This window comes from Callithrix jacchus, chromosome X (genome assembly GCF_049354715.1).
Source record: "Callithrix jacchus isolate 240 chromosome X, calJac240_pri, whole genome shotgun sequence".
Lineage (NCBI taxonomy): Eukaryota > Metazoa > Chordata > Mammalia > Primates > Cebidae > Callithrix > Callithrix jacchus.
In genome coordinates this window covers 128,033,793-128,042,200 of record NC_133524.1, presented here as the reverse complement: position 1 = coordinate 128,042,200, position 8,408 = coordinate 128,033,793, and positions in this window count along the sequence as shown.

Sequence of the window (8,408 nt, the reverse complement as noted above, 5' to 3'; positions counted from 1 at the left end):
TGGGAATGTTAGCTACGCAAAATGGAAGATTATACTAATGTTAATAGGGTTTTCTTCTTAGGGTTTTTTCATTTATTTGGGAGACATATAGGGTTACACTGTTCTAAAACTTACAAAAGTTCTAAATTCGTTCAACTTCACAACTACCTTTTGAGGTAGATACCATTATTATCCCCAATGTACAGACAGCTGTTAAACTGGTTTATTTTAAATTTAAATTTGTTAATAAAGGGAAGAAGCAGTTTCATATTTACCTCCCCTTATTTTTCAAATCTAATAGACCGATTTTTTTCTTCCAAAGAAAATGATTAAGGTAAATTGTCAATTTCCATTTTTTCAGAGAAATCAATATTTATGGTATGCCCGTTATACTGCCTTATCTTCAACTTCACCCTTCCCTCCATCAATGAAAATGCACTATTATTGGCTTTTGGAAGAACACAGTAACTTATGTATAATTACGGGCTCTCTCTCAGGAGCAAAGCAGACTTGGGGTCTGAATGTAAATCAGACCCAATAACATTCAGACCCATGTCTTCCTTCCCAAGACTTCTGCTGTCTTTTGGCTAATTTTAGCTGTGTGAAGGAGGAAGACTGATAGATCCAATTGCCAAAGCAGACAGAGTGTGGACTTGCAGTGCCAGGTTCATGCCGTAGCTGGTGATCACACCTCAGTAGAACCTTGCAACAGTTCCTGTAATCCCAGCTGGGCCTCCCCTGAGCAGAGACAGCAATTATGTGTAGTGGCTTTCAGATGTAAACAAATGTTCATGGGGAACTGACTTATAATCAGCCAAGTCATTTCATTTATGGCTTGTATCAAATTGGAATGAAAGCCTCTGATCAGGGAAATCGAACACATTCATTTACTATCTCAGCAAGTGTTTTTAAAACTTACGTACATTTCTTTCCCTTTAGAGATATGGCTGTTCAGTATATTTAAGACTTTGAAAGCACTTTAGAAATAGAGTGTATCTTAAAAATAACTTTATATCTCCTTTTGTACTTAGCTCCAGTATACCAACGCACATTTGGCCATTTTCCATTACTCTTATTTATTATGACTCAGTGCCATATGCCTGGGAAGGGATAACATAGAAAATTATGTTTCTACAGGAATGTTGGTGGTGCCATGTTGTTTCTCTGTTTCTCAATCTCTGTCTCTGTTTCTTTCTCTCTCTTATTAACTGTGCTTCAGCAAATGCTTTAAAATGATGATAGCTGAGAGAATTGTTTTAAAAATACAAAAACCATACTAAAATTTATATAGAATGAGTTAAAAACCAGAATGTCTATTTCTTTCAGCCATTGGTTAGGAATGAAACCAGAACTGTGAAAATGGATGGGCAGATGTGGAAAATGTGAGCTTTATAAGACTGAAGGATTCCAGACTTCTATGCCCTGCCATATGCATGTCCCACTCAAAACTTTGCTAAGACCACTCAGTGTTTCAACTCGATACACAGAGGAAATGCTAGGCACTTTGGGGGGTGAAAATAAGCAAGTGAACTCTCAAGAAGAGGTGTATGAACTAGTTTGGAAAACAAGATAATGTATAGGAAGAATGGAAGTCATTAGGCAAGCAGTCTGAAACTGGATATGAAGCTGGGAATCAAAGTAGGCATGGACTGGGTAAGTTTCCTGGGGGATAGGGGCCTTCAAGGAGTCCTTGAAGAGACGTCATACTTGAGGTTAATGGATGAGGTAGGAATTGTGCTAGGACTGAAGCATTTGGACCTGGGCTCAGGTCCTGCCTCCTTCTCATAATGGCTGTATAACGTTGGGAAGATTATTTTATTTACCACACACTTATATAACATTCCATATGTGGCAGGCACTGTTCTCAGTGCTTTGTCAATAGCAACTCAATTAAGCTTTATTGATAAAAAAGCTTATTTATTCGATAAAGCAGGTACTATTATTATCCTCTAAGAGGAAACTAAGGAACAGAGAGGTTAACTACCTTGCGCAGGATCACACAGCTGATAACTGGCACAGCAGGAGCCAAACCCAGGCAGCTAAATCTACATGTAGCTACAATATTATGCTACAAATTTCTCAGCTTTTCTATTAGTTTTCCATTTATTGAACAAATAGAGGCAAGAATTCATTTCGGTCCTATTATGAAGAATACACGTGATAAGGTCAGTGAGAGTGCCTGGTACAAAGAAGGCACTGGATTAAAAAGCTGTTTTTTTTCTCTTTCTCTTTTTTTCATTTCCTTTCTCTTGAAAACTCAGCTTTGTTCTGGTTCTTGGAATCAGTCCTGCCTTGCTACTTTCTTGAATAGTATATGCTGCCTCTCTGCTCAGATATCCTTGCTTCTGCAGTGTCCATGACTATGCTCTAGCCATTTTGTGAGTACTTTCTTTTTTTCCTTTTATTTGTTAATTGACTTATAATAATTGTACCTATTTCTGGGGTACATAGTGATGTTTCAATACACATATTGTACAGAATGGGATCAGGGTAATTAGCATATTCCTTATGTTGAACATTTACCATTTATTTGTGTTGGGGATATTCAATATCCCCCTTCTCGTTATTTGTAAGTGCTTTCTTAGTACATGTTAAGTTCCCAGCCACAGGTACCTACCCCATCTTATGGAGTGGGCCAACCTCTAAATTATAGCCCCTCCTAGTCAGTAGTTATTGAGCCAAACCTAGCTGTGTTCCACACAGGACATCCCTCTCCTGTCTTGGGGAGGAATGGGGAGGCATCTGTCTTCTCTAGGTACTTATTCACTCAGTAGGTACTTAATACGTATCTGTTGATTGTGTTTTTGACCCTCTTCTAGGTGATGTATGATACACATGAAAATAGGAAAATGAAAAACAATCAGGTCAGGCCGGGCGCGGTGGCTCAAGCCTGTAATCCCAGCACTTTGGGAGGCCAAGGAGGGTGGATCATGAGGTCAACAGATCGAGACCATCCTGGTCAACATGGTGAAACCCCGTCTCTACTAAAAATACAAAAAATTAGCTGGGCATGGTGGCGCGTGCCTGTAATCCCAGCTGCTCAGGAGGCTGAGGCAGGAGAATTGCCTGAACCCAGGAGGCGGAGGTTGCGGTGAGCCGAGATCGCGCCGTTGCACTCCAGCCTGGGTAACAAGAGCGAAACTCCGTCTCAAAAAAAAAAAAAAAAAAAAAAAATCATGTCAAAGGGAGCAGGGAAGACAGTAGGGCTAAGGAAGCTCTATGCTCCATCCAGGAGACAGTACAGACCCTGGCTATGCCCAGCTTTAGTCCCGGGTAGCCCTTAGGCTGCCTCCCAATGCTCTTTCCCCCTTCTTTCCCTAGTAGTGTCATTTAGCCATCCTTCATCTGCTGGCTTCAGGGTACAACTCCCAGAAGCTAAGTAATCTGATAAAAAGTAATCTCTGCTAAAGTGTTCATCCAGCTAACAGGTTGATGTGTTATTCTTCCCGGGTAATTTGTTCATTTAGAGAGGGGTTTTTTGAAGACATTAAGGCATGATGGCAGGAAATTTTAGGTCTCATTGCAGTCTAGAGAGGAAGAGAGTGCCCCCACATGACCCAGGCTTTCAGGATTAGCCTCGGTCTGGTTTCTATGGCCATTCGCAAAATCTTCCTGGTGCCAAAGCCACTTCACTGTCTTATAGATTTTATTATGCCCCAACCAAATTTGGATCAAAGAGAAAACACAGAATCCTCTTGTTTTTTGCATTTGGAATGCATTTTCTTGGACCCATGAAGAAAATTCTCCTGATCGCAAGAGAAGCTGAGGAATGTGCTATTTTACCTGGATAACAATAGACAATACTCATGATGATCTGATAGGCAGCATTCTAAGTGATTGAGACATGTGATCTCATTTAATTCCCACCGCAAACCCCATGAAGTAAGTACCATCATTATCTCACTTTTTTAACAAAGAACTGAGGCACAGAGAGGGTAAGGAAGTTGTTTGAGGTCACACTGCTATCATGCGAACCCATGAAGTGTGGCTCCAGGATCTATGCCCTTAATCACTAACCTATTTCTATCAGTGTCTCAGGTTCAAGTCTCCTTTTCCTTCATAGAATCAGTGGATAGATCAGACAAAACAATTGGCTCATAGAGACTCATCATTAAGGCATGCACTCTAATCCCATTACTGGGGTATAGTAACCATGTCCCATGTTTGGCAGAGCAGAGACAGGGCACTTTGACCTTGCTCATAGCAGCTTAAGATACTCTGAGGTTGATATTGCCCTTTTCCCTCCTATGCTGCACAAGGTTGACAAGGGACTACCTCTTGAGCCCTCCTTCTCCCACTCCACTCTATCCCCCAAAAAAGAAGGAATGCTCAGACTGGGGGTTGCTCTGCAGGTTTGGCAAAGAACAGCTGAAGTGTGACTAATCCTATTTTCTAAAAGTAAAAGGATGATTCTCCAAAGTAACTCTTCAGTATGACTGTAGGTAAGCCAATCTCTTCTCAAGCTAACGTACACACTGTGCCTCCAAATCTGCAATGTCTCTCACATTCTCTCACTAATGGAGCACTTACCGTGTGTCAGGTACTATGTTAAGTGCTTTCAAAACTTTGTCATATATTGATCCTACAATATATACTTCAAAAAGTTACTAGTATTATCTTCATTTCATTTATGAAGAAGCTGAGAGAGAATAACTTGCCCAAGGTCACTATACTAGCAACAGATATTCTTTAGCTTCTTGCCCATTCTACGCATTTGTGCATTGTCATTCAGTTTCATCTCAGGTTCCATGATTAAAGGCACCCATTCATATTGATATTACATTCACAATATCTTGAATGCAAAATAAGAGATCATAATTATTGCATCAACATGTCTCATGAGAGTTAAGAGCATGTTTTAGCATAATTAAGAGGCAGATAGTTGAAAACTCAAAAATTGGGATAGCAGGGTTTTCTGTACATACAAATGTAAATATTTCATGTTTATGTTCATTTTTCTTCCTGTGATGATAAATCTAATGTAATTATGATATGTAGTATTTTCCACTTGACATAGTTTAGGGCCTTGAAGAAGCTTTTGATTTGGCCTTGCCCATGCATAAATAATTAAAAGACAATTCAATTTGAGTGCCCTTTATCACAGAATTTAAAAATAATGAATTCAGCTCATTCACTTTAAAAATGAACAAAAGCAATGTTTTATTCAACAGATAAAACAAATAAAAAACATTCCTGTCCCATATTTTAACCATTCCAAGAACAGAGGCAGAAAGAAAGCTAAGAAGGGTAAAAGGGGGAAAAAAGGTGTAGTAAAAGGGGTGATAGAGGAAAAAAAGAAATACAGTTGCAATAGGGAAAAATGAAGAAAGAGACAAAGTGCCAGAAAAAATATTCATAGAAGGTAAAAGAACAGATGTTGACAGATACAGAGAAAGAGAAGAAGAAATGGCACAAGGTGAAATGAATAGAAGTAGTTCATTTGAAATAGTGGTCTGACTCTCCCATTGAATTATTTATTTCTCCAATTCAATAGTGTTTTATTAGACAGAATGCAAAAATAATAAAATAAAATAAAATAAAATAAAATAAAATAATATCCCCATTTTAACTTTTTTAAAAAGCAAATGAATATGCCTGGATGTAATCAAAGTGATAAATACTATTTTGCATTTTAACCTTTTATTAATATTATATTTATGCAGTTTTCTGTTTTTTTATTACAGGATTCAAATCATTTTATTGAATTAGTATATAATAAATAGCTTAAGCGTTCCCCTATTTTTTAATATTCAGGTTATTTTAAGGATTTCTTTTGTATTCTAACTAAGGTTGCTTTTTTTCTTCATTTGAATTATTAATTTAGGGTAATTTACAGGATTAGAATCCCTGGGTCCAAGACCGAATATTTTTATATTTCTTGACTCTTTTTGAAATGCTATTAGCAACTTGAATAAGTCTTTTCTTCCAGAGCCCGTATAGTATTGGGTTTTGTAAACTGTTAATTTGGGCAATTGAATTAGTATCAAATGGTACTTCCTACTTTGAACTATGCATATATATATATATACATATATATTGCTTTTAGCATGATGATGTTCTTTGACCATTTGTCCCTTGGGGATCTTGGGGATCTTCTAGATTTGTAGTACTTCTGAATATACTTTAGATGATATTAATTTATCTCTGACGTTCCTAGCATTTCCACCATTTAATCTCAGTGTTGATCCTGGTTTTACATTGCTGTATCATGTTGTACTCTGACCAGTCTTCGTAATGTTTTCTATTATTTCAAAACTTAAAAAAAATCCCCATAGTTGATTTAAATAGTCTAGTCTTATGGTTAAATAGTCTGTTCCTTCTAGTTTTTAAACTTTTCTTAAAATATTAAAATTTTTAGCTTATGTAGAAAGAATTTTTATAGATTGTAAGAGAGAAAAGCTTATGTTAATTCCTCTCCATAATGATGATGAGTAACTCCAAGTGAATTTATTAAATAATGAGTGTTTTCCCCATTGTTTTGTTATGCTTTGGTCATCAAACATTCAATTCTTACATTTACTAGGGCTTTCCCCAGGTCTCAAGGTCCCATTTACTGATCTGTATTTTTGATTTGCATCAGAATTCTACTATTTTAACTAAGGTTAGCTTATAATACATTCCAGTATTTGGGAATTATTTTAGACTTTTGCTGTTCTAGGACACTCATATACAATTGCTAATGTGTCATTTTTTGAGATAATGGATATCTTCATTTGAATTGTCCACACTTGTAAATCGACCTGTGAAGAAGTGTCATGTTCACACTATTGGTCATTACATTCAGAAACACAGAATGGCTTTACATTTATTCAAATTTTTCTTTATTTCGGCCATTAAGGTTTTATATTATTTCTTTTTCTCACAATCTTCTGTGTATTGGCTTATTTCCAAATATTTTAATTGATTTTGCTTTTTATTTTTTTGAGACAAGGTCTTGCTCTATTGCCCAGGCTGGAGTGCAGTGCTGCAATTATGGCCCACTGCAGCCTCGAGAACTCTAGTAATGTCTAATCTCTTTCAGTTAATTAGGTGGATTTTCTAGGTATACAGCAACGTTATCTAAAAATTTTCAATCTTTGATTTTTGGGGCATTGAAAATAGTCTGTATGATACTATAATGGTAGATAATGTCATTATACATTTGTCCAAACTTATAGAATTTTGACAATGAACTCTAATGTAAACTGTTGGTTGAATGATAATTATGTGTCAATGTTGGCTCATCAGTTGGATGTTAATAACTGGAAAGATTGTACATGTGTTGGGGGCAGGCTATATGAGAAATCTCTACACATTTCAGTTCTGCTGTGGACCTAAAACTGATATTTAAAAAATAGTCTTTGATGTAAAAATTCTCCATAGTTTCTTCCTTTCCAATATTTATTTCTAATCTATCTTTATATCTTATTGCCAAATCAAACATTTATCAGAAGCACTAGACTTACAAATGATTAAAACAGTCTTATTTTAGTTCAGCTTTTTAGAAAATAATGTTTTGTCAATAGGTAGGAGGTTAGTTCTTTGTTTTTTGAGTATACATTTTTCACTGTGTCACAGACATAGTTCAGTATTCCTGACATAACCATCAATAGGAGTTGGATTTTATGAATACCTTTTTTTGGCATTTACTGGGATAATCATATATTTTTCAATATAATGATAGTTGTTGAAATTATCTTTACATTTCTGGGATAAACAATATTTAATCAAGACAAAATTAGTTTAATAAATGTCTGTATTGTATTGTATTCATAGAATTTGTGTTAAAATGCCCACATCAATGAGAGACAGTGTGGCATACCTGACGGAGCAGGTGCTTGAGTTTAAATCCAATTGGATCTCATAGGAGCTTTACTCAGTACTGTCTGGTAGTTAAAACAGAGCCCTGTCATCAGAGTTAAAACATGAGCCCTGTCATCAGAGAAAAATAGTGTAGAATTGTAGTTTTGCTACCTAATAACTTTTTCTTACTTTTGGCAAGCCTCAGTTCTCCTATTTTTATGGGGACATAAAAATATTTACCTTATAAGGATTGCTATGAGAATTAAATTAGCTAATGTGTGAAAAATATTTAGTACAGTGCCTAGCATGGAGTAGTTCCACATTAAATGGTTACTGTTACAATTATCTATTCCTAAGTGAGAAAAGGGCCTGATTTTCTTTTTTATATCATGCTTTCATTTTGAATTATTCTTACCTTTTCGTGTTATTTTTATCTGTATTATTCTTAGCATATTTCCCTCTGAGGGCAATTTTAAGAAATATACCATACTTTTCAATAATCAAGGATAATTCGTATAATATGTTCTTAAAAGACTTGGAAGAGAAATCACTCTGTAAATCTATCAGGCCCAGGTGTGCTTTGAAGGATGTGGTTTTCTAATATTTATCCTCTTTTCCTCTGTGTTTATTAGAATATGTCCAAATAA